Source organism: Falco biarmicus, chromosome 11 (assembly GCF_023638135.1).
Source record: "Falco biarmicus isolate bFalBia1 chromosome 11, bFalBia1.pri, whole genome shotgun sequence".
Classification (NCBI taxonomy): Eukaryota; Metazoa; Chordata; class Aves; order Falconiformes; family Falconidae; genus Falco; species Falco biarmicus.
The window spans coordinates 15,078,356-15,105,456 of record NC_079298.1 but is presented as its reverse complement, the minus strand read 5'-3'; the positions used below and the strand labels follow the sequence as shown (position 1 = coordinate 15,105,456).

Here is a 27,101-nt window from a genome sequence, read left to right as displayed (position 1 = left end):
AGGACCTGTGGAAAATATGATTAGAGTTACTGGTGTCTCTTTTTTAACATTGTTACTTAGGAGTTGAAATACCTTTCTAAAAATACCAGCAGATCTGTTTATGTTAAATGATTAACATGTTTAGACTTCCACAGATAAGCAGTCATGCTTTTTTGAGTCAGTAACTCCTTTATCCTACCTGTCTAGGCTTGTGGCTGTTGAATTCTTACCCTGCCTAAGCTAATGCTGTCCCAATCACCTAAAGCAATGCCAGGAATTTCATCATCCATGCAAAGATCTGATTCATGTCAAGACAGGTGTAAAGTTTCTCAAGCACACTTACGTATAATTATTGTTTAACTTTATTTTTCAAAGATCTTTCCAAGCCAGCTAAAATGTTCAGCTTAGAGCACCCAGATTCTCCCAGAAACTGTATTTCGGTGCCTGATTAGTGATGCTGATCCCTTTCAAAAGTATTGCAAAGTTCCTGACATATGTGCATGCACTAAATTACAGTTTACATCATAAAATCAAGTATCTTGAATAACAGCTTGAAAAGTGTCTCATTCTTCCCCTCCCCCTTCAAATAAGAAATTTTTAAGATAGGTCTCCCTCGAGCCCTTTTCTTCCTTCAAGTTGGTATTTAGCGTGACTTTTACTACTTAAGGAATTTTTTTAGAGCTATATCAATATTATAAATTATGAAGACACCAGCAGACTCTGACAATTAAATATTTTTATTGTATATTAGAATAAATGACATTATCTAAATGATAACATTGCAAAGAAATTTTTAATGCCATTTCTTTAATTTCACAATCTGTAAAATACATGCATTGGATTACATTTATGTTCTTTATTAATGTATATTATATGAATTTGCATCCCCAAGAATAAAGCCCTAATGACTCACAAACTGTCTCAAAGTGAGCTAAATAAGATTAAAGAGCTGGTCAGTGACCTTAACAGTCAATTAGGCTATGCATTACTCAGCCCGCTATTTGTGGAGTGTAGAAGGGAAGCAAAAACTCATTAGCTACAATGCTGATGCTTCAAACAAACAAAATTTTTCTAAAACCAGGAACTGGTGGTGTTGCTTAAGTGGAGATGAAAGCACTTACAATCAGTATGTCTTTTTGTGTGTGTGTTTGAAAGTACTGCTGGTGTGGTCCTGGGGAGTGGAGAAAAGCCTGCTAGTGAGCTTTTGGGCTCAAGGCCTTTTGGCATAGGTCCTGCTGGGCACGGGTGGTGGTGGGTTGGGTGATGGCAGGTGCAGTAGGATGTGGTGCTTAGATTTTGGGGTGCAACATCTGGGAGGTTATGCAAAGACTGCACAAATGGGAGGGCTGATTTCAGAAACCTTGTGTTTCACAGAAACAGCAGGGCAGAGGAGAATATCTTGGTGTGGCATGTTGCCAGCTTGGCTTTCCTCAAAGGTGAGCCCAGGGTTGGCAAGATTGTATATAGATATACACGGGAGCGTGAGCAGAAAGGCTCTGGGCTGCTGTGCCCACTGAAGAGCAGAGTTTGAAGTCTGCATCCCCTTATTGCACAGATTAGGAGAGGAGAGATGAAGGGGTGCAGAGTACTCAGACGTACTGCCAGGTCAGATCCCCTGCTCCCCACCAACTCCCCCACCCCTTGCAGGCTCACCTGGCCCATGCAGTCATCAGTGTGAAACCAGGCTGGCAATGGGCAGCAGGGCTGAGCGCATCCTAGTGATGGGGTAACTGTGAGATGCAAACCTGGACAGTGTCTGAACTGCAGGAGAGTCTCTGTCATCTTTAGGATGACATTTCTTAGCTAATCATCTGCATGTCGTTTTATATTGCGTTTGGAAGCATCTTAGAGCAGTTCTAGGTTGGAGATGGCTGCTTCCTGAGGGGATGCTATGTGATGATGAAACTGAACCAAGAGCAGTGACAACATTACATGAGAGCTGAGCCGGCAGCTTGGTCATGCTGCTCCTCAGCAAAACAGTGCTCCTTGAGGGATTCTTAGTTTTATAGTACTACTTTTCTGGTATGCACAGTTATATATGCTTCTAGCTGACCCTGAGAATTTCTTTTAGTGTTCTTAATGGAAACTCAGGTTTTAGGAAATAAAAGATGACAGCCTCAGTCCATACAAAATGTGGGGTGAAAGTACAGTTTGAGTGGCATGCAATAACATCTCTTAAGAGTGAATCAATGTTTTTGAATATAAATTGGACAGAATCTCCCTGATCTAGGTCATTATTTATCTGCAGAGTTTTTTTTTAAAACAATGTCCTTAATAAAGTCCATCTGATCTGGGAGGGAGGGGGCAGGGGAACCTAGAAAAAAAAAAAGTGCACTTTTGCTGTTGAGATGAATGGGGGAAGAAAGAAAAGGAAGCCTTTTCAGTCATGTCAGGCTGAATCTAAAGCATCAAGGAATGATGTTACAGGAGAACCCCTGAAGATAAACTGTAACCTAGATTAGCAGAATACAGATTAAGTTTTCAGGAGTTTGGAGACTGCTGTGCATCCTGAGCAGTCTTTTGACATTTATTTAAACTAAAAGTGTTGTATGGTTGCTCTTCAGGGATACAGAAAAATACCTAAAGTTTCCATTTGAATGTTACAGCCCTGAAGTTAATAAATTTATTGAAGTGAAGACTGCTTGAAAAGATTAAAAAACCCAAACCTAGGATTTTCTGTTTCAACTTGGCTAAGGGAAATACTATATATCTATGTGATTATGGTTTGGGGGATTTTTATACATGCGATGTTATCACTGAAAGTTGGACACCGGATTCATGGTGTAAACTGAGACTTCTGCATGGTTTTCTTCATTCTGACTTTTAAAATATAAACCAGCTGTTATCAGGTCAACATTGTCCACTTATAATTCTTGAAATGTTCTTATTTTTTAATTTATTTGCATTTTGGAAAATGTGATACCATGTTCTAATTTAAGGGGTGTTTTCTGTAATACAGGTTATGGCCCTACAAAATGTTGGCACAAAGCTTATGTGATTCAAAGCGATTTGACTGTGTGTTAATGCCACAGTGGCTGGAACATATTAATATTTAATGCAAAACAGCAAGTTACCCGTTACTTTTCTCTGTAATATGGTGAACAGTATTTTCTGGTTATATTTAAATGACAGCCTTGAAAGGGCATTGGCTGAATTAATTGGTGTAGCTCAGCATTCTTTATGTATGGCTTTTTTTTTTTTTTTTTTTTTGACTTAAAAAGTCTTTACAGGTCGTTTTATCTTACGAATGAGTGGAGTGCTTTAATATATTGGAGCCCAAAGGGCATGACTGCTGGCCATTTACCTGGTTTCGTATGTTGTGTGCTGGAGAATGCATGTGGAGAGGGAAGGGTGGAGTTTAAAGGTCCAAATTGGGACTAGTAAAATTCCCATCTGCTTTGAAGGTGTGCTTTAGCTGTCTACAGGGATGGTCTCAAAAGTGTATTTATGGAAAAGAGCATCAGCAGAAGCTGGAGATGTTACAAGATTTAACCATCTTTGCAAAATTAAACATGAGCTTTAGCCCTCTGGTCTTTTTCATTTCCTTTTCTATTATATAATCAGTATATTGGTAGGTGGCTTTTGTTTTGTCACTTAACCTATTTAATTAATTTAGCTATCTAAGAGTTAGGCAATAAAGGTAGAATCACCATAACTGGCAGCGTAACTTTGTCATCCCACAGAGTCAGCACTTGCTTACACTCTGATGCAATAGCTTTGAATAGCTGCCACCCTGTGTGTGTGTTTTTTAAACCCAAGACAAGTGCTGAACTCATTAAAAATACATGCTACATAAGTTAATGTGCATAAGTTTTAGGACTGAGATCTCCTTTGAGGATACATTTAATTCTAATTAACTCAGTTTCATTCTATCTACTATCAGCATAGGTTTGGCTGAAACCCGCCAGTATTGGTTAGTCTTCTGGTTTGAAGTGGAGCCCAGCGGGATGGCAGATGAAAACCCACACGGTTGTAGCTGTGCTGGGGTTCCTGGTGCTTGTGCCAGCTCCCGGGGCTGTGCCAGGCATGAGCACATGTGAGAAATGGCTGTGCCATTCCTGGGGGCAGCGTGCCACACCATCCTACCGTCCTCACAGGCAAAACTCTGGATTTCTGGAGGCCTGAAATAATGAGGTTTGCTGAGCTGCGATGGAACAATTGCATGATACCAAACTCCTGTGACTAAAATAGTCTGAATTTTTCCACTAATAAGGAACAGCAGCAGAGGCTATCAGTATTTTCACTGATAGTGAAAAAGTCTGGCTTTTTTTCTCTGTTCGTACCTTCTTTCTATTCATCATTAACTCAAGGATGATTTTCAAGGATTCTGCTAATTATGATCTGTTTTTCAGAGGAGGCAGGCAGTGAGATGGGGATTACTGTTGGCTGCATTTGTAGTAAGAGCGAGTACAAGTGTACAGGGAGCTGAAATACTGGGTGGGTTTTTTTGGCCCGACAGCGCTGGAAATCGAGCTTTGTCCAGTAGAGCAGGTTTCACTGAAAGCTGATGATAGTATTTTGTGACAGAAGGTTTTCATGGCATCACTGGAAGAAAATACTCACAGATCCATATTCAAGAGTAGAGTGCTCTGCTTTGTGTAACTGGAAGAATGTATGGATTTGTTGCATTTTCATCACAGCTAGCAAAAGAAAGCTGTTTTTTCCTCTTCTTTTTGACTGGTACTAGGGTCTTATTTTTGCAAAAGGATTTTCTAGGTAGAAGCATCAGGTGAAATGGATTGTGGATTTAAACACTGGGAGGGAGGGGGGGAACCACCACCTGGCAGTTTCTGAGTGTTCATCATTTCCTGAAAATTGGACCTTTTAAAGTGTTTCAGGTTGGGTACACTAGAAATTGAGGCATTCAAATCACTAACTGCTTTTGAGAATGACAGCCAGAATCTCCATTAACATTGCATCTTCTGCCTAGGGGATCACAGAGCAGAGACTGATGTGTCTTTGAGGATGGAAATGGAGCAGTTTAAGAAGTTACTGTGCTTCAGCTGAGATGTGGTAACAGCACACAACTGTGTCTAGTTCATTTTGCTGAAAAACAAAATAGAAATCACAGAGGATGATCCAAGGCTGTCTGTTTTGCTTTGCATAGAAGCAGGCTAGCTATGTTCCTGTAATAAGTTGCCATGTCTCAGCTACAAGGATGGTAATTTCCAGGTGATGAAAGGTAAATTATAGCTAGAACAGGTGGGTGCATTAAAATTGTAATGTGCTTCAAGATACCTGTCTGTGCTCATGGAGGAGTGGGACTTGCTGTGCTGGTTTGGACCAGTGGTCAGCCTAATGCTGTGCCCTACCCCTGGCAGTGATCAGTGCCAGATAACTGAGGCAGTGTACAGGAAATCATGCATTTGATTATCAAATGTTTTATCTGCTGGAGAAGTGTTGGGTTTTTTTTAATGTATCAAACCAAAACAGACTGGTTTAGTCACTGAAAGAGTTCCTTCTATAATGCAGTTAAATTTCTCTTTAAATCTTTCTTTGCAGACAAGGAGTTTATTGACATTTCTTAATGCTTTCCCTTCAGACATCTCAGCTGAGGGTTGGTTTAAGCCAATTACAGTCTTTAATCTGGCTTGGGTTTGGTGGTGTTTTTTCTTTTTGTTTCCTTTTTTTCTTTTTTTTCTTTTTTTACTGCATGTTGTCTGTTTTTGGTTTTGGGTTTTTTGGTTTGTTTTTTTTTTTTGGTATTATTATTTGTTGTGTTTGGTTTTATTTTAAATACTCTTTTGCATCTCCAAAAAGCCAGAGTCATGGTAGATGAATAAGTCTGGGGCTTGGGGTTTTTTTCTCTAACATTATAGCTGAAAGATAAAATACTAAATGGGTTTCATGTAGTTATTGTATTGCTTGAGTGTGTCTTCATATTAATTAAAATGAATTTAAACAAGGTGATATGAGTAAAGTGCAGAGTAGGAAAAGGATAGATCAGAAAAAGCAGATAAGATAGGTGTATTCAAATACTCAGAGCCTGATGAAATTTGCCCTAGGGTACATCAGCAACTAGCCAGGCAACCTTTGAACCATTTACAATTATCTTTTAGAAATTGTGAAGAGCAAGAGAGGTCCTGGAGGACTGAACAGGGCAAATGCAGTACCTGCCTTTGAAAAAGGGAGATCCAGGGAGTTATAGAGTAGTTATTTTAACTGCAGTGCTTAGAGAATTGGAACAAAATTTTTAATCAGTTTCTAGGAATCTGGAGAATAAGATGATGATGATGATGAGGACTGGGGGGAGTGGTACCTGTGATGTTACTTGGACTTCAGTAACTTTTGACATAACCTCTTGTGGCATTTCTGTGGAATAGGGAAATAGATGTATTTAATTAGACAGTAAACAAATAACTGTTTAAAGACAGTGCTTGAAGAGTAGTTACCTATAACTTGCTGTGAAAACCAGAGAAGAAGGGGGGTGGCATGAGGTATTGTGTGAATACACCCCTGTTTGTCTTGGGCTGAGCTTTATTTGCTGTTCTCTTTACTGATGTGGGCAAGGGAATACTTATTAAATCTCCAAGTAAGCCCAAACTGAGAGAGGCTCAAGCATTGTGAAGGATAATTCAGAATGAAATGGCTACAGTAGATTGAAAAAACATTTGGAAATTTGCAGCGTATAACTTAATGAGCTGAAATAAGGAAATCCAGAATGATGAGGACATGGCTAGGCTGCACAGCTGTGGAAGAGCACTTTGAGACATGTGCTGGATCACCACCTATGCACCAGCTAAGAGCTGCAGAGAGGACAGCCTCCATCTGGAGTGTATTAAGAGGGCTGTAATTAAAAGTAATGGTTCTGCCGTGGTCAGTGCTGCTCAGGCCCTAAATGCGGAGCTTAGTCCAGCTGCAAGGATGTACATTGCGGAGCATGGGTTGGCTGAGGGCATCCCCAGGTGTGGCTGGGGTCCGGAGGACAGATGAGATAGGGAGGTTTTTGGAGCTGGGTCCGATCAGCCTGTAGATGAGGAGACCAAGTGATCAGTTGGTGTCTTGACCAAGGGTTGGACAAGAGGTTCTCCCAGTTTGTGGCAAAGCTGTAACTGTGATCCCACTGGCGAACACAAGTATGAGAAAGGCATCGATGACTTCAGAAAGGTGCCAAAACCTGGAGAGAATCAGGCAGAGTACTGTGGCTGGCTGGGGACTGGAGCAGGAGACGTGCAAGCAGGGTCCCAAGGAGCAGTGCTTCCTGAGCCCAGGGAGGGGGGGATGACTGCAGTCACCCACCTCGAGTGGGCAGCTGGGATGACGGCAGTGTCTGACTCTTCTAGGGGGAGCCTAGGGAAGGGAAAAGAGGCTAAGTCTGCAGGATGCAGCAAAGGAAGTTCCAAAAGTTCAGCTTCAGAGTAGAAGAGCACTGGAACAAGGATCTAGAAAGCTTGTGGCACTTCTGTCTTTGGTGGTACTCAAAAGTCAACTGAGCAAGGCTCTGGACAACATGGTCTGACGTCAGAGTTAGCTCTGCTGTGAGCAGGGCTTTGGACTAGGGACCTGCAGAGGTCCCTTCCCACCTGCTTTGTTCTGAGGTTAAATAAACTACTTCCATACTCCTTTTTTGGTTTGGTGGTTTTTTTGGTTTTGTTTTTATTTAAAGAGAATGACATTTTTGAGTGATAGGTCTCTCAGGTCAGTGTCAGTGCTCCTCCAGGTTACGTTGATCAGTGGTTCAGAAGGGCCAGGTATTACCAAGATTGCGTCCTTTTGAGTAGTGTCTCTTAATAACGTAAAAATGTTTGTTTTCTCAATCAGGCTTCAAGAGGAAACATTGTAATCAAATGTTGAAATTTCTTCAGTGCTTCAGCATTTTCTTTTGTTAGAAACAGGATTTTTTTGTTTTCTAGGATACAGGTGTTTAAATTCACAGCCTTTAAGAAACCTTTGCATCAAGCACATGGCTTAGATCGGGTGCTCAAAGATGATTGTTGCCTTGTAATATAATAAACATGTACCTAATCAGAGAAGCTGATTATTTCCCATCACAATAAATAGAAAACATGTGATCAATGACTTCAGCATCTATTTCTTTTTAGTGTTTTGCAAAAGTAATAAGTATGAGCTTGTAATAGTCATACACAATCACTAACATGCAGTGGTTAAATATTAATTTACATTGGCTGTGTTTAAAGATTGAGAACAGCTCTTAGGTAACGAAATGTTAACTCTCTCAAGTTCCATCAAGTTTGTAAAGTGACATCTAGAAGGGGATTGTGTTCCTTTTCGGAGTGGTGGTCTGTTGCATTTTTTTTCCTGGGTTAGAATATTGATAAATCAACACTAAGGCTTTGGTTGAGGTCTGATTTAATCACTTAAAACATACACAGGCTGCTTGACGGCTGACTGGATAAAGCATCCCTGAACACTAATGATCTGTCTTGCTCATCTGTCCCCATTTCCTTAATCATGCTGATGTTTTTTTTTTGTTGTTGTTGTTGTTTTGGTTTGGTTTTGAACTGGTGCCATTAAGCTGACAAGGCAACCTTGTTCAGAGGTGCGGCAGTCGAGGGGTTATTTCCCATGATAGCTGTGACAGTCTGTAGGGGCACGTAGTTACGGAGCTGCCCCATCCTCCCTCTTGGGACAGTCTCTCCTGGCACTTGCCCAGTGCCACAGGGACTTTGGGCCATATGTGTAATCTCAGTTAGTTGTGTTAGATATTTGTTCTCCTTGTTTAATGTTTGTTAAAGTCTTGTAAATGAAGTTGCTACGATTTGAAACTTCATGGTCTCCAGGTTTTGAATGATCCCGCTTACCTTGTTGACTTTCTTCCAGGCTGTTTCTTGTGGTGGTTCTGCTTTGCTGGCCAGCATGCAGGAGTGGCGAGCAGGGCTTTTGTCTGAGTTTTACTTGAAGTCAGTAACTCCAGATGGCAAATACCATTTTATGCTGTTGTAAAAGGAATTTTGTTTAAATGAAGTTGTTTCACATGTGACTGGGTTGAGTTTTTTTGGAAGTTTCACTTTATTTGTTTATTTGAGGAGCACAAATTGTTGGTGTTGGGAGAGCCTAACTGATGAGGTACACAAAGAAAGGCTGATGCTACAGATGTTATGACAAGAACATCATACTTTTTTGCTGGATAGCAGAGTGACTGATGGGCTGTAGACATTCCTGACACTGCCTGACAGAAAGGGTTATTTTATCTGAAAACAGTGCAGTTACAGATGAGAGAGCTCCTGAAAAACATCACTCACTTTTACTAGCGACATCCATCACTTCCTAATTATGGGTGCTTTCAGGTGGAGAAACCAGTTCTTCCCATTGCTCCTCTGAAGCTCTTCTTGTCACTATGGTAGCAGTGTACGTTTAAAGTTGGTCCTTTATCCAGGGGCAGAGGGACCTGTGGATTAGATTAACACGCATTGGTGTCTGTATGTGTTAAGATGGGTATCATGCTGTTACGGGGATGGCAGTGGCCAGCGACTATGGAGAATGAATAAGACTTTGTAGTTTAACCGCCTACTTTGAAGCACAGAAGATCTGTTAAACTTTTTTGTTTGGAAGTCAGGAATTTTCATTGTCCTTTGAAAAGCTGAATTGGAGCAGAGCAAATCATGAGTGGTGAAGTGAGAAAGCAGTGATACTTGTTTAGAAACAGGAGAGAGTCTCTGAATCTGTTTTCCAACATGTGCACGCACTTTGGGGTGTGTGTCACTCCCATGGACAGTCCAGCAGCTCTCGCCCTTCTGGATGTCCCTGGGGAGCCTTGGCCATGGCACATTCTTCCCCAGCCTCTGCTGGCTGCTGACTCTGGCTACCTCCAAGCATGGGAGAGGGCAGGGTCTTCCTGGGCTCCTGGCCTGGCGGAGGGGCAACTGGCCGAGCTGCCTGCTCACCACAGGCGCTGGGCTGGGGGCACTGCCAGGACAGAAACTCGGGTGGCTTTTTTCCAAAATGCTGAATTTGCCTCACTTTTTCTCGCTGAATTTCTTGGTCCTGGTACCATACTTCAGAATTTTCAGAAAGCTGTATTTTTTTTTTTTTTTTTTTTTGAAAGCCACATTTTTGGTGCAGTCCCTGGCACTGCCTAGAGATCTGGTGCCAATTCCAAGCTCTCTGCTGCTTCCTGGCATCAGAGCAGACGTTGGCAGCTGTGTCCGTTATACAATGGCCTAATTGATTGGAAATTGTCATATCCACAAGAGCCCTTTGCATGGCTGGGTATCGTACACTCTGGTTTGCTTTGGCCCACCTTCTGTGTGGGGCTCAGATCTTCAGCTGGGCTCTTCATAGATTTGTTTTCTTTTGCGATGCTAAAAAATTCTCATCTCACAGTCTTACAGCAAGAGCAGGGCAGGTGATTTACTTTCTCTGTGTGCTACTGTTTACATACAGATAAAAATAACAGTTGGTTGAAGTATTGTTTGTTTTTATGTATAAATGTGCCATGTGCTCCACCCAGGAGTGTGCTTCTCTGCCTAGATTTCTTTGTATATTTACTTTGTGTGTCAGATCAGACCACAGGTATGGAGATGGTGAAGATACCATGGTGATATGGTCAGTGTAGGTGCCTCTGTGTGTGGTGTGGTCCAGGAGGAATAAATGAGTGTTTTCAGAATTGCTGTTTAATTCCAATGACTCTGTAGATGGCAAAGTATTTACAGTTGCTGAAATAATCTGTGCTGCCCTGTGCTGCCTTTTCACTTTGAAGAGTAGGTGCCTTGTAGCCCTTCCCTGGCTGTCAGTAATAGCAGTAATTAAACACACCTGGTAATGACAAACAGACCTGATTCACCTGCTGCCGAGGACACTGACATCCTGAGGTCGGGAGCACCCGTTGCTGTTTCATATGAGCCCTCAGTTTTGAACACAAGCTCAAGGTAGAAAGCACAGCCCGTAGGTAAGGTGGGAGTGGATGGCTGTGTTCTCTGAATACATCCCTGGCTTCCTCCTGGGAAGTGGAAGTAGGATGGCCAATGTCCAGTTGAATTCAGTTGGTATTTTATCATTTCCCTTTTATCCTTAATTTCGTACTACTGTAGCAGGGCCTTTTTGCAAGAAGACACAATGGTATCATCTGTTACTTCAGATTGAAAGAGGGAGTCCAAATGAGATGAAAAGTAGTTTAAAACAAGAAGTGTAGGTTTGGTGATGCTGCAGTCCCCAGACTTGCCAAAGCTTCTAACACCCCAAGCGCTGGTTGTGGATGATCATCACCCACAGGCTGGAGCTTCAGGGTTCTGGAAATGGCTCTGGACATCTTGGAACACTGAGTAAAAACCCCAAATGTTACTGCGGTTCTGGAGAAAGAAGTGAATTGTGCAGATGACCAAGTTCATTTTTTCCTGAAAGTATGAGCTGATTTACTGCGGGTGCGAAGTGGGATGGGACACAACCCCACCCCCACCCCAAAACCTGAAATACCCCATGTCCACTTTTTTGAGGTCTGAAGGACTGAAATGGATCGTTATCCATCAACTTCCCAAAGGCTAACTTGTGGCGAAGGTGGTGCCAGAGCAGAGGCTTTTGCAGGGGAAGTGTGGGAATCTGTCATCTGTCAATATTGTTCTTGCTGCTTTTACAAATTGAAAGTCTGGGAATTGTCTCTGCTGCAGGTAAAGCTGGTTTCAGGCCCTTGTGTGCAGATATTTTATTGAAGTGAGACATGAATGCTCTAGGGGAAAACGGCATTGTGAGATAAAGGGCTCTGATACATGCATATAGCTTAAATGTCATCTTACAAGAAAGATAAAGCAGATGTTAATTGTAAAACTGTACTTCATGTACATTTTTTCTTATTAATTTCATCTAGTTCAGCATACCAGAACACATGTGACTGCTGTGTTTATCCATCCTAAAAATGTTCACAGTTTTGTGATTATGCAGATACATACTTTTAATAGAAGGGAGAGTAGATTCAGTAGTCTCTGATTAGAGAGAATATTTTCTTCCAAGATTAAGAGGCTGAAGTAACAGTCGATTTTTATCATTTGTTTTGAAGGAGAGAATTGCAGGTACACATGTTTTTTTAAAGCATTAGATAAGCGGTCTGACTGGAATAGCAGTTTTAATCTGTTTTAATGATGTTTTTCCAATATGAAAGGGGCCAAGAGATGCATAAGTCTAAAGGTCTACTGGTAATTGTTGAAGTGATGGGAGTTGTTTACAGAACATACAGTAACTGGATGGTTGCCTCTCGCTAAGAGTGTATACGTGACCTTTGTTCTCAGCTTAAAGTATAATTAAGGAATACGTGCCTCTCTATTTAAAACCAATAAAACCATCCCATTTGCAGGCTGTGAGGTATTTAAGGATGGTGGATATGGATGAAGCATTTCAGCGAGTGTTGGTGTTAACTGTTTTGTTATTTACTGATGTTGTGATGCCCTTCTCCAGTGCAGCTATAATGAGGTCAAATCACATCTTTTATTAAATGTTACTCATACAAGTGAGGGTAGTGGCTTGTTATCTCATCTGTGTAGGTAAGACACTCATCTTTTTCAGGTGATCCTAAAGAAGAAACGAAGAAATCCTGGCCTGGTCTGCCTTTTGCCTGTGGTGCATGCCAGGACTTCTGCAGGCTTGTTACAGAGATATTAAACAGGCTTTACTTTTTATCTCGCTCTGCTAGTAAGGCCATGCGCTTTAAACACGTATCCAACTGTAGAAATCTCAGAGGAAAAAACCAGGGCAAATCATTCCTGAAATCCTTCAAGACTGACTCTTAATTCTTTATATTGTTCCTTAATGTCTGGTATTTCTGGGGCTGTCAGGGTTGATGCTGGTCACTTTGTGACAGTCTTTTTTAATCTTTTGGTTTGAAATGTCAAGTGGAAGCTTTTTGTTGCTCTGGTGTTTGGTGCTGTGTGTCTGCGTCCCCCATCTTACACATGGAAACGTAGGGAATATGTGACACGTGGCAGTAGCAGGTTTAAAAAGACCAGCTGGGAGCTGCTCGGAGGTTTTGAAAGTGAAAATCTTGTGTGCTAGATGCCTTTCACAAAGCTGTGCTGTTAGTCTGGGACCCGTAGGAGAGAAGCACTTGCACTATGCTCAGGGCAGCTGTGAAGACTGCCACTGGGGCACTGGTGGTGGCAGGTCCCTGGTGCTCCCCATGCTGCTCTGCTGGTCTCATCCCTTCATGCCCAGCTTTGCCGCTGGCCCCTGCCTGGAGGGATGTTTTGCCTTCACAGTGCTATCTCACTTCATGTCATGCCTCTTTACTCCCCAGCAGCAGCATCAGAGCCGTGCGGATGGGTTTGACGGAGAAGGGTATTCACTGCTGCCCAGGCACGGGGATGGTCCAAGTGTGCTGGTGCTTTGGTGGGGTGGGCACACAAGGAAAGTGCTGGTGAAACGCCCTCGTCCTCAGCCCTGGCCTTGCCATGCTGTGCTGGCTCTGCAACAGTTGAACCATGGTGACCCGCAGTGTGGTTGGGACATGATTTTCTGGTCACAATAAAATTAACGAAAATATTTCTAATAATGTGTGTATGTGCACAAATATGTACTTATTTAGCAGGTGTAGTGTTTGAAGTACAAACTATGAAAGGGCTAATGTAACACTCTTTAAACAGAGGAGGCAAGCAGGGGACATTTCTTAATTTAACCTCTTTTAGCTGGATTGTGAAATCTGATAAACAGCTACCTTGGAGTACCGGACGAAAAAAGCATCACTAAATAGGGGAAAAGACCTGAAAACAAATACCCCGGCTTAGTCCTCTTATAGCAGTATATCAGCCGGAAAGAAACGAAAGCTCTTTGTAAGGTGTTAAGCAGTAGATTTATGAGGAATGGGTATTTCCTTACCATCCATACAGCCATGGTTAGCTGATGACTTGGGAAAAGGCCTTTGGTGTGACAAAGTCTGGGTTTTCCTTGTGAGGAGGGAACTCTAGACCTACTGTCAGTGCTGTGCACTATGGTGCAAACCTCCCTTTCTAAGGCTTGGTAATAAATAGAAAATTGACAACTTAAGAGTGTTGTTTTGTTGTTGTTTTTAATTATATTTTTTGACCCACTTGGAGACATGAAAATCTAGCCAGGAATCTTTCTCATCTCTTGTTACTGCCTAAGATTAATGCCCAGACCCTTTTAAAGGCCATTAGTACAAGGAACAGAAGTTAAAAGAAAACAAAGTCTCATTTTCAGTTGCTTTCCCAGTTATTCATTTTGGATTCAGCGCATGAACAACTTGTAGTTCACTGTGGGGCTGAGTCGCAGGATCAAGGCTACAATGGAGGCATTGTGATCACCTTTCTCTCCCTGCCACCCTGCGCATTCGAGTTGAAATCCTGCTTTTTGGCATCCAGGCTGTTGCTTTGGTGACCAATTATGACTCCAGAAGTATACATTGTGGTCTCGCTGAATAGCTGAAAGAGTGTAAGGAAAAAGATAAATGTGTTCAAACACAGCTCTGTTTTGCAAGCCTTCAAGGTGATTCAGAATAGAGTTGTTGGTGTGTTTGATTTAACGTGGTATATCAGTGTAGTGTTAGGAATTCAAATGTCAGTGTTACAAATCCAGAAAACGTAATTAAAAGTGATTTAACACTCTGAATGTTGTGGCCTTTACATATACATTATAATTATAATTTTTAGTAGCATGGAGTTCTCAGTTTCACTAAGCAGTGCTGTTTCTCTGCAATTATTTAATTTTAGAAATAGCTATGTGTTAATCACGCAAACCTTTGCTTTCTAGAAACGCAAGATGCAATCTGTAATTCTGGTTTAATGGACACATCTTGTGCTCCTTGGTCTTGTTGATGGTCCTGAAAGTCTTCATGTGAATCCGGCAAGTTTGTATAAAGTCTTTCTAGAATGGAGGGGAAGCTTTATGCCAGTGATGTGGCAGGGATGAAAGAATAGCAGTGGTAAGTTCTGTTAGCATTTGGATATAGCAGCCCTTTCACAGGTAAAGGAAGAAAAATTGCCAGATTAGTGTGCAAATAGAAGAAAAATGTGTGGTTTCAAGGAAAAGAATTACATGTGCTAGTTGCACAAAATCTTTCTTTGAATGCTTTCAGCAGTGGTATTTGCAGGATTCCTTCTTTGCTTCCCATGGCACTTAATCTCTGCTTTACTTTGTGTGGTTGGTGAGGTCCTTGGGTCGGTGATTTCTTTGTGTTCAGACACCCCTGTCCATGCCACTCATGCTCAGAAGTGACAACTGTAATGATTTAATGACTCTCCTGTAACGTGCTGATACCACAAGTTACTAATGCTCCTTGCGGGCTAATGAGCGTGTCCGTTCTCCATGCTGGGTAGATTGCTTTGTTTGTCCTCCCTATAAATTAGCGTTTATACTCCCTTGATAAAAGAAAAAGCACTCCAAACGTGTTCAAAGTGAAAACGCTTGTAGATCTGGCAGGCATTACAATATCACTAATAGCAGTGGATACTTAAGCAGCCTATTTTCATAATCCCGCAGGTAGTTGTTAAGAGCATTTTCTCCTACTGGGAGAATATCTATCCCTCTGCTGAACTTCTTGTCAGCTATCACCATATTTATGACCTTAATGGAGTTTCCAGCAATCACACCAAGATACAGTAGGCCCTGTGTATATCCATATTTCTGTATTTTATTTTACATCCAGTAGTTCCTCATGTTGCTGTAGATGAGATATTTGGGTCGCATTTGTACTGGTAACATAGACTGTTCCCATGTCCTCGTAAACGTTCCTTCTTTGATGGTTGATCTGTACTAAATTTAGACGAGCTTTTAGTTGCATTTTGCTCCTTTAAATGAGACTATTCTCTTGGGCTAGATGGCATCTGCTACTGAAGTAGTACCTAGGGCAGAATTAGTAAATCAGTCATTTCAGTGCGTTTCCCCAAAATCCTGGTGTTTGGAAGAGACTAGATCGGCAAATCGGTAACTTCTCTCTAGGGTTTATGGAAATTACCAAGTCAATTATATAGCCCAGGAAAGCTGTATAGTGCAGCTTGTTTTCTTTTCCTTGTATAGTTTTTAAATACATTGTGACAGTTTTGAACTGGGAATAGTGCTTTAAGAGGAGACACTTTGGTGCCACTGGGAGCACAAATGCCGTGGTGCTGAAGAACCAGATTGTATAAAGAGGATTTCAGATGCTCATAGTGAAGACCATACTCATTGGTGATACAGGAATAACAAGTATGTTGCAAGTCAGATTACTTCATTCTCATTATTTCAAAACAAAAGTTACCTGGGATACATATTCTTATTTTGATCAATAAGCCAGTCTAGCTAATTGTCAAAGTTTTCATCCAGGAAAGCCTAAGCCTTCAGAATTAAACATCTGTTGCTGAAATCTGAGCCTCTGATCCCTCTAATCACTTAAGTAAAGGAAGAGAGAAAGAAAATATTCTCCATGTTACTTATTTTACCAAATACCCTTTTCCCACAGTTTCATCATTATTTTTTGCATGTCAATCAGTAATTTGTAGGCTCTAAGAGGTGGGATAGGGGCCCTAATTACATGGTGTGTTTGTAACGTATCAAAGCTGTGCAAAACCAAGTATTTTGGTAGGGTACAGCCTTACTGCCTTGAACACCAGTTGTCCAGGAAGCGTCATCCAAGGACTGGATGCAAAGCATGTGCCACCTTGTTGTTCTCGTCAGAGTTTGCTGATGAACGCTTTGCTCTGAATAAATCGGAAAAAGTTTAATGAAGTTTCAAGAATATAATCCACTCTCCATGGGCTGTTCTCCATTGTTGTCCCCAGTTGTTGGGGAATTACAGGTCCTGTCTTGCCTCCGCACTGGCATCAGCTGTGATTCCCAGGTCAAACGACAGGGCAGAGAGAGACTGCGAAAGGAGGCAAATTCTCAAAGGCATCTTTTCAAATTCTCATTAATAGGTCTTTATCAGATGTAGCTGTGCTGCTTGAAGGAACTTAGACCGTGTAAGTTGTCAATCCTGAAATCTTCTGTTTCCTTTTTCAGTCAGTCACTTGGTGAGGAAGTGTGTGACAGTGGCTCTTATCTGAAAGATGAGTAGAAGGTCCTCAGTGTTGTGCTGAAACAGCATTTACCATAAGATTCTCCTTCTTGAAGAGCTGGCGAAGGCTTTAACCTCCTGGAAATTTTGATGATGAGGGAGGAGCACCACTTTGGCTGTGGAAGGGTGCTGGTGCTTTCCTTAAAGGATGTTTTCTGCAGAGGACATAGGTTTTACGTATTTTTTTTCTGGTGTTCTTGAAATACAACCATAGACCCTGGATGGGATATTATTTTGCAGAAGAAAATCAATCAAAATAGTGCCTTGAAATCTTTTTTTAGAGGTTAGTAAGTACTTTACGGTATGCAGTAACTGGGCTGCCATGTGTAGTTAGAATGTTTCTTCCAAAGGTGACCAGGGCTTTGGCAATCTCTGCCCATCTCCTCCTGCTTGCTCCAGACTGCTTCGTCACTAGCAGTGGGGCAATAAATCAGAAGTCTGCTTCAGGTTAGAGAATTGTCGTCTTTTTCCCCCCTTTTGTTTGCTTTTAACTAATATTGTTTCCCTGATCCAATCCACTGCACAAAACTGTACTGACGCAGCCAGGGATGTGACTGGACTTGGGCACCGTGACTGCTTGAGCCATCACTGTTGTCACTGTTGCTGAAAGATGTTTTAGCAAATTAGAGCCTCAGTTACAAGAGATGAATGTACTATGTAACGCTAGAGACTGTTGTGAAAACATGGACTGTGTACCCTGGGTAGCAGTGATCCCTGTTGATGTGCGAGTCATCTACTTTCAGAAGAACCTGCAATGGTTTTTGAAAGCTTTCAAGTAAAAATTAAAAAGTTTTCAACACTCTTAAAGCATGGGATTATACTCTCCAAGGTGTGTATACTAGTGTTGACCTATTTTACTTAAAAGTTTTGAGATTATGAAGTCAGGTCTTTTTTTAAAGAAAACATAAATCCTTGGGTTTTTTTTTTGCTCCGTAGGATTTGGGCGGTTGGCTTTCAGTTGTGTTCCCAGTGACTTGACAGTGGTTTTATCACTTAAAGCTTTGTGGATGAACTTTGGGTTTTTCTTCCAAATATTTCAAGTTTGAATGTGGATAACATCAAACCAGATGGATATACTGGCTTTGCAATGAAGACTTGTGAATGATAAAGTTTTTGACTTGAAGAGGTCTTAAAGTTACTTTTTGCAGAAGATGCATTCACCAGCGGCTGGGTTTAGATCTTATTGTCAGTGTTATGCAAGGAGGCACCTGCTCATCCCAGGAACAGTGCTTTGTGTTTTGAGATGGACTGTGAAGAGTCTGTTGTCCATTAAACCTCGTGGAGGACAGGGATGTGAATGCCCCATCCCTGGAAGTGTTCAAGGCTAGGTTGGGTCGACCTTTGAGCAACCTGGTCCAGTGGGAGGTGTCCCTGCCCATGGCAGGGAGATAGGAGCTAGCTGATCTTTCAAGTCCCTTCCAACCCAAACCGTTCTATGATGACATCAACTCAGTTTCTGCTAGAGGACTGGAAGATAATGGGAGGTAGTTAGATTTTTAAACCTTTTAGTTTGAGGAGTATTTTTCATTACTGAAATTGGAGTGATGAATAATGTGGAAATTGTGTTTGTCCATATTAAATGAAAGCTGGCTGATTGTGCCCTACTCTTGAATAGAAAGTAAGGGGGCATGGGTTTTTAACTTCAAGAGCAGATCTATGCTGAATCTCAAATGACTAGACTTTTATACATGAAAAGCACCTGGATGTAGAAATAGCAAGCATTTAATTCTTAAGATTGCCTAGCAAAAGTAAACTTGGTCTCATAGCTACATTTATATTAAAAATTTCAAGCAAGAAAAAACACCTTATCTTTACCAACTCCCTGCTCCCTCAGCACAGTCATGCTGTGCTTGATGCTCCTGATGGGGAAGATTTGTTACTAAAAGGTGATTTTTAGGTTGTTTATATGAGAGAGATCCTGCTGTACTCTGTAATATTACTTTGCTTTTTATTTACCATCTCCCATCCAAAGATCAGAACTTGCATTGCTGAGTACCAGTCCTGACTCCTGTTTACAGATAGTGGGGCTCAGGAATGCAGAAGTGGAGCAGCGTGTTCAAGTACTAAGGCACATCTTAAAAGAACAACAACAAAAGTAAAAATCTTGTATTGTTTGGGGTTGGAGGGTTGAGACAGTGCCTGGCACAAAGGCATAAAGTCTCACTTGGGAGAAGCCCCTGGAGCAGTCACCATTACCCATCTTCTCCACAGTATCGCTCCACCCCCCCTGAAAAAGAGATTGGGCAGTAGCGTCTGCAAGTCATTAGTAGAATTATCATTGTCTTTCCCGCTCATTAGATGCAGGGGAAGACTGCTAGATATTTTAGGCCTACGTTATTATATACCTATGTAATATCAACACAATTGCATCAGCTAAGAGCTAGTAGGGCTGTCCGTTTCAATCTCTGTATGCATTGCAGGAGAGCACAGGGGGGCTGTGCCATTGCTCCCTGCCCTCAGGGTCTGGAGGGGGCTTTGCAGCCCCGTGCATTCAAGAGGGACAGTGGGATGCTGTTTCTTTGGTAAACGAGATGCTGAACTCTAATGTCAGGGCAGCGCTGATGATGTTGTAACAGCAGATTTTGTAGTAAAGATAGAGGTACACAAATTTTTTCGTTACACAAAAGAGGCTGTAGCAAGTCCATGTGAGACGTGTAGGAGGATGGGGGAGAATCAACATTTGCCAAACAGAAAGGGATAAAATCTGGTGGAATAACAGAAACTTTCTGTCGAGCTGCAAGGCAGGCAATAAATAAAAAATGAAACCCCCAAAACCTGGAGAAATTGGCAGAGGAAGAGGGGAGGAGAGGAGAAGGGATGCCACAGCATCTTTTTAAATCTAAAGTCAGTTCATCCAGATCAAGAATTGTGCTCCTAGAGGGCATATTAGTGTCTCTGAATAATGTGTCTCTCAATATTCTGATTATTAGATTGCTCTTTTGTGTGTGTATCTGTGCACATAACAGGAATTTTCCAAAAGCACTCAGTCACTGAGGCATGCAGACTGTGCAGCGGCTTCGCAGTATGTGCTCTGGTAAGTCAGTGGGCGAGCACTGTACCAGCATTTGAAAGTTTTTATTCTCTCTAAGCCCTGGATTAAAAAAAATGAACTTGGCTGTGGGGCCCAGGCAGTGTAAAGGTGTCTGCAAAGCATTACGTAAACTGTCTTCGCTTGTAGCTCAGTTGGTTCATTTTTTGGTGCGTGTCAGAATATGTTTATTCTTGTGAGGCTACGTGACATCATCCACTTAGGGAGGTGTAAGACAGCAAAATACCGTATGAGGCTGGTTCCAGCTGTCTGAGGGGTAAGCATTTTGCTGAGCGAAAGTGGAACAAGACCAGCTTTAAAGGTGGTTGGTTTTTTGTTTCACTGGAGGAGCTGTTAAAAGTCTAAATTATAGTTTTCCTGATGGCTATTTGAGCAAGGGTGTAGCTGAGAGGTGTGTGTGTGTCAGCGCAGTATTGGTAAGAGAGAGGCTGCAAGAGCTCAGAGGGCTATTTAATTCTTCTCCTCTTCCATTAGCTGATGAAGCAAAACGAGTGGGAGGTCTGTGAAGCCAGATCAGCGTTGATAAGGGAAAGCACAGTTCCCAGTGCAAAGATTTAAAATCGCAGCAAAAAAGCACAGCAAGAAGGTGTGACTGGGTGCTGGAGCCAGCAGTGCTTGAGCTGGAAGCGGAGCACCTCTCTTGGGGTCCTGTGAGAGGGCAAGGAGGGAGGGGTGGTAGCGTCCCCTCTGTGTCCTGGTGTCTGTTCTGGGCACCAGTCTGGATTCCTCCCATACTGAATCCAGATATGCTTTAGTCAAAGAGAAGCTGGGCTCAGGATAGCAGTAACTGCTTGAAATACCGTGTCCATGGGCTTGTAGGAGAGGCTGGGCTAGTAATCCAGACTTGTCTTCTGATCTGGGACACTGTAAACCTGAACTGGAGGGCTTGGCAACAAGCACGGTTGCATTTGGCGGTGTGGATTGGAGCATCACTGCCCTGGTCTTACCCGTTATAAAACAGGCAACTCCGGAACCTGAGGTCTTCATCTGTGTATGTGAAGTAGAGTGATTTGGATGCAGATATTTCTGATATTGGTGAGTTCTTAGAATAGTCTGATTTTTCGGAAGAGGCAGCCACACGGTGCAGTGAAGATGCGGCTGGTGCGTGACTCGGCGTGCAGGTTTTTTCCCTCTCAGAGGTATCTGTGTTTCTGCTTGGTATTCTGTGCACTGTGCTGAGACCTGGGTCTTGTTTAATCAGTTTGGTTCTGATTGCTTCCTTGTATCCATGGGTCGCATCTTGAATTCAGTGTTTTGCATTACAAATCTGCTCTCCAGAGATGGGCAGGATATATAGCTCCATCTGCCACATCCAGTTTTAGCCCTTTTTTACGAAGCCCTGTTAACAGGTGACACGCACAGCCGGACAAGATTCTAGCTAATTGTTGGTGTGTAATTAGGAAGATGAGTGCTGACCAGATCCTCTTCTGCAAAATGGAGGAACGGCTGCAGGCTGCCGAGGGATGGGGCAGCGTTGGCCGGACCGCTCGGTGCAGCTCCCATGCTTGCGCTGTCCCACAGCCTGCCCTGGCTTTGAAGGGTGAGATGAGTCACGGGCGCTGGATTATTCTCCTCACGTGCCAGCTTCTAAATGCCGGAGGAGACATGGGGTAGTAGATATCTCACAGGAGTGTCATTTGTTCTCTTTTGTTTTGTGACATTTGGATGACAGCGTTTTTGAAATGGTCATTTCTGCCGTTACTGCTGTGAGAAAGAGGTTAGTCTAGAATCGGTATGTGAAAGTGCTAATAAATACAGTGTTTATGCACCATCAGCAGATAGATGACCGTTCAGATTTCTTATCTCATTGTTCTTCTGCTAGAGCCAAACCTCTGTTGTTACGGGGCTATAAGAGATAACCTGTATATTTTTAGGCCTTTCTTAAGGTGGAAAAACTAGGATTCAAATGGTTTGCAGCTGTTCTCCAAAACGGTGATATAAATTGTCGTACTAAAACTAAAGGTTTAGTGGAACGTTAAGAAACAGAAGAATAAAATCAGTCCAGAAAATGTTTGCAGGATATATTTTGGTGTGTTTTTATAGAAGCCTGGTAACTGGAGTAAGCTTCTGATGTTTTCAAGATAGCAGTATTTACTCTTCAGAGTTTCATAGTTGGTTTTTCGTTTGGTTTTTAGTTTGTTTTGTTGTTTTTTTCTGTTTGTTTGTTTTTTAAATTATTCTTACAGAAGAGTGTTAGGGAGGCAGAGTGCTACCACTGCTTTTATAGTCGGGGAGTGTGAAGTGCAGGAGTGAAGGCACTTAGCGAGGCCACAGGAGTCCTTCTGCTTGTCACCATGGTGGGAGCTCCAGACCTGCCCAGCTCCTGGGAGCGCAGCCTCTCTGCTCTGCTGCCTCCAGTGTAAAAGCAAAGCACAGCAATGGTGCTGGAGCTGTTCAAAAGAAAATTACAATGTGTTGACTATAACGCACACGCATGGTATCATTTTAGTAGAAATAAATGTATACAGATGTAAAATGTACACAAATAATGTGTGAATATGTGTGCACATGGTGTTTAAAGTCCTTTGGAAAAAAACCTCTTAGTGGGTCTGTATTGGAGTCAAGTAAAAGGAGTGAGATCTGCTTGCTGAGTAAAATCTGGAGAGGCACAGCAGCGGAGATTGTGGCTGCAAATCACGGTGAGGAGGATGTCTAATGAGACCTCTTGTACTGGCCAGTTCCTGCTTTTAGGGAACCTTTTCTGGGTTTTTTCTGCCCTGGGATGCTGTCTCGTAGCACGCACAAAATCTGGTCGTCCAGTCTGGGAAAGCCCCAGGGAAGGAGATTGTGGATTGTATTTTGAATGCAGCAAGTAGGACTGTATCATCCACCTTTAAGTATGCATTTTATTTTGTGTACTTGATGCCTTGGACTGTTGAAACTAAAAGCTTCCCTTGAAACAGTATATTGAGAGATTAAAGTTTTGAAGAAGGGCCCTGGCAGGTAGTTCTGAAACACAAGTGTAGTTTAAAGCTGTTCTGAAACAACTGTAATGACAGTAACATCATATATTGCTGTCAGAGAAAAACACTATTTCTTCCTCTGTGGGGAGAGGGAAATAGCTGGTTAACAGCTAGAGACATACTTCTCGAGATTTACCTTTTTAGATGCAGCGCTAAAGAAAAATTCATGGCTTTCTTATCAAGTATCTATTGTAAGTTGTGTTTATGTTCATTGTTTTGCTGCCAGGGTTAATGAGGTGACTGGAGGCCAAGTAAATTTAACGTATTCATAGGTAACAGTATTAAAAATGAAGCCTGAGAAGGCTGGCTGGCAGCCAGCCCGGGGTCCCTGTTTCTCACCGTTCAGCTGGGAGATAAGCTGTGAAGAGGAGCATCTGTGAAAGATGGGAGGCAAGGCAAAAATGCTTAAAGTTGTAGCTTAGTATTTACTTTCCAAACAACACCAGGAGTGCTGGTGCTTGTTTGGTAGTTTATTAGGGAGTGTGTTGCCTGTGAAGTTGTAGCACAGGCTGCTGCGGTCTATCAGGGTTGCAGTTACCACTTGCCTCCCCCGGTGCATGGAAGCTGGTTTCTGACTTGACCTGCTGATGTTGAGTTGTGCGTAACACTTTTCAGTGAAAAATATAAATGTATCGTAAAATTGGATATGGTTTCTTACATAGAAACCTGATGCAAAACATAGATGGGGTGAATTTTGTTAATATTCATCTAAGCTAATTTTAGAGACTGCAAAGGAGGAGCAGCGCACTGTAGTGGGCTTACGGTGCTTCATGAAAAAGGTGCTTGGCTCTCCATTTCTAGAAAGCGTGATGTTAAAGTGTGAGGCTTTTAAATCATTACTAAGGCTGTATTGCCATCCCCCTCTTTCTGAGGTGATGTTTTGTGTTTTTAATGTGTGTTTTTATTTTGATTCATTCTAGTTTCACAGCTATGGACTTAAGTAATCATTCTGAATAAAGCAAATTTGTTTTGGTTGCATCAACAGGGCATTTAATGTCCACACAAATGCTAATCATTCTGCAATCTGTGCAATTAGAATAAAGCTCAGGTCATAAGTGGTAGAAATAGGAGAGAGTCTGAAGCTGCTGTGCTGTTGTCTACTCTTGGCTTATGTGCTACAGAGGTGATTTTAGCCTGCTCCTGAGCCACGGGGTATTTACTTCAGCTTAATTAAGCACCAGCCCTCTCAGTGCTTCACCTCCTAGTGCAGCCAGTGATCTTGATTCATTGGTTGGTCTGGAAGAAGATACAGGCATGGCATAAAGGATGGGGTGTTTTTTCTTGCTGGTATGTACTCATCACTGCTAAGTGCTTCCATTGATTACAGCAGTGCGAACACAGCTGAAAACAACACGGTTGGTGGTTTCTAGGAATGCTTGCACTACTGTTTACTGAGCCCTTGCCTCGTTGCTTGAGGACTTTATTTTGAAACAAAAGTGGAAATGTTGGGCAAACGTGCAAATGCTTGTTGCAGTTGCTGTTTGGAGGGGCTATCCGCTGGCTCCCCACAGTGATTTCACAGCTGTACGTACTGAGCATCACTAGCAGGCAGACTCTGGTTGCTGTTGGGGCGTACTGGAACCAGTCTGCAGAAGCCAGGCAGGTACTGGCACAACTGGGGTGTGTGTGTGGTGGGTGGGTGGGTGATTGTGGGTGTAGACGGTGCTGCACTAGTTGTATGCGTATCGTGTCATGTTATCGCTAACTTTTAAATGGCAGGTGAAAAGCTTCAGCTAATGCTCCTTTAATAATTCATTGATGTGAACAGGCACATCTTCGAGCCATTTTCATTTCATATGGTATGATAGACTTTTGATTAATTACCCTAGCTTGTAGAGTTGTAATAGATTAGCGTCTTACTTAAGGGAAGGAAAGGCTGTACTTTTCTTGTCATTGACCAAATACTAATGGATCAGTTAGGGGATGCAGCCAGCTGTAGTGCTTGCATCCTCACGGACACACCACGCGGCATGCAAAATGTGAGCCTGTCTTGAATGCATCTGTTTCTCTTGTTATGTGTTCGGACTGGACACATAGAATAGAAATGCTGGAATAGAAATGAGTTGTTCTTACAAAGGTACAGTAGACTACAAACTTGGAAGAGTTGGGCCCCTTCTTTGTTAACCATCTTGGCTACCTCGTGTTGAGCTGAATTGAGATTACAAATTACGTCCTCTCAACTGTCTTGAAACAAACTTGGACATTGGGAAATATGCAAGGAAAGACAGCAAAGGGAGGGGAAATGCAGGTATAGGCAGTAATGTATGGGACCTCTGGGGCTAGAGCTGCTGCCAGTCAAATTGCCCATGTTGGCTTTCTGGATGTGCTGGTTGCCTGGATTAGGGCAGGGCACGCTCCCAGCAAGGACTTAAATGCTGCAGCAAGACCCCCTGGTGCTGCAGTTGTTTAAATAACAAGTGTGTATTGTTATTGAATTTAGTATGAAAATGAATGATACGGTAGCCTCTAGGGCACTCTTCTGATAGTGTTATATATAAAAATGGCTTTTCTGTCCTGCCTTTTTTTTTTTTTTTTTGGTGTCTGTGTGAATGGGCAGAGTGTAGACAGCCCTTTTCAAAATGATGTTGAGCTGGGTGTTTGCAGTTTGATCTTGTTACTCCACCCATGTCCTCTAGATACAGTTTGGCTGAGATGGCTTGGCACTGCTTGGCCTCCTTTCACCTACAGCACATGTACAGTGATCCCTGAGATGCACCTATTCCTCTGAATACACAGCGGGGTCAGAAGAAAGCTTAAAAAGTGTGTTTTCAGTGGGTTCTTTGATTGTTTTGTCGATGGTGTCCCCCACAGGTAGGGTAAGAGAGCCTGGCCTGTGCAGGGCTGTTAAAGCTTCTGGGGCAGGAGCAATACAGTGCTTTCAGCTGGGGTTGTATCAAGCACCTGAGAAAGATCTTCTGGTAGCACCATGCTGGAGCTGCGCTAGTTCTGGCTGCTGTTGTTTCTCACTGTTCTTCAGCTGCATGAGTTGAGATGAAAGCATTCGTTATCTGATGCTTTCTCCAGTAGTTAATAAACTTAAAGGACGTTTTGATTCTCTGCCCCCCAGTATCGATTGCTGAGTGTGGAACGATTCCGAAGACTTTGTGTAGTTCAGGATTTAAAGCCACGTGAATAAACTCCGGGTTTAATAAACAAAAGATGGATGAGATGGTTTGCTGTTTTTCTCTACATGTTTGCCTAAGGCTTTCAGCTGTCCAGAAAAATGACAAACCACATCAAACAGAACTAGTTATTGGTGGTAAGGTATTTTTTTAACATTTCAAGAAAGTTGCTACTAAGGTTTTTTTTCCTAGCTTCTGATACGCTCTGTTGGCAAAAAAGAAAGTCCAGAAGATCCTGTTTGAAAGAGAGCTTAAGAAGCCTGTGATAATCATGAATTTACAAAATCCCTCATGATAGAAGTGTTTCTATATTAATACTAATTGGACATGTATTAAAGGTAAATTTAATAATATTTTAGCACTGTCTCCTGTAGTGGGATTTTGACCTTTTCATTGCCTGTGTGAGCCTGAGACGTTATTTGAGGAAATTGCACATGAGACATAAGGAATGTCTGAGATAATTTACCAAATTCTGCAGGTCCTTTCTTGTAGACAAAAACTTCTAAAAGTTGGACTTGTTTAACTTATAGAGGAGCTCAAATTACAGTAGCTGTGCATGGTGTACGCCTTAACTCTCAGCTTGCTAACAGTTCAGAGATTGCTGGCTGCTCTGAAAGCTTAGGATATGGGTATGTGCATTTACAAACTCAGAGGGGTTAAGGAGGCTTGTAGTTAATCCAAAAAACAAAAATGCTGCAGCAGCAGAATTGCTTCAAGCTCTTTTAAAAGTCCTTTCAAGTTAGGATGACGTTGCTTTTGGTTTAATATAATGAATTCAGTAAAGCAAGAAGGCACTAGCTGTTCTGCTTGTTCCCACTCTCTGGTAAGTTGAGGGGGGCTTACAGGATTCTTCTTCACCTAAATAAAGTTTGACTTGCCTGTCGTGATAAATTCAAGTAGAATGCTTTCAAAGACGAGGAGCCAAGTGTCTGCAGCTTTTGTGCCTCCAGTAACTTGCAGGAAACTCTCCTGGACAGTTAATGGGAAAGGGTTTGGGGACAGTGGGTTTTCCCAGGGTGGTTGGTCTGTTTGAAAAAGAATAATCAGCTTTGGTTCGT

General features: G+C 42.2%; 1 protein-coding gene across 7 annotated transcripts in view; it reads left to right on the top strand.

Moving 5' to 3' along the window:
- PTPRF (protein tyrosine phosphatase receptor type F) overlaps positions 1-27,101 on the top strand; it is a 392,669-nt gene that overhangs the window by 93,651 nt on the left and 271,917 nt on the right. The window lies entirely within an intron of this gene.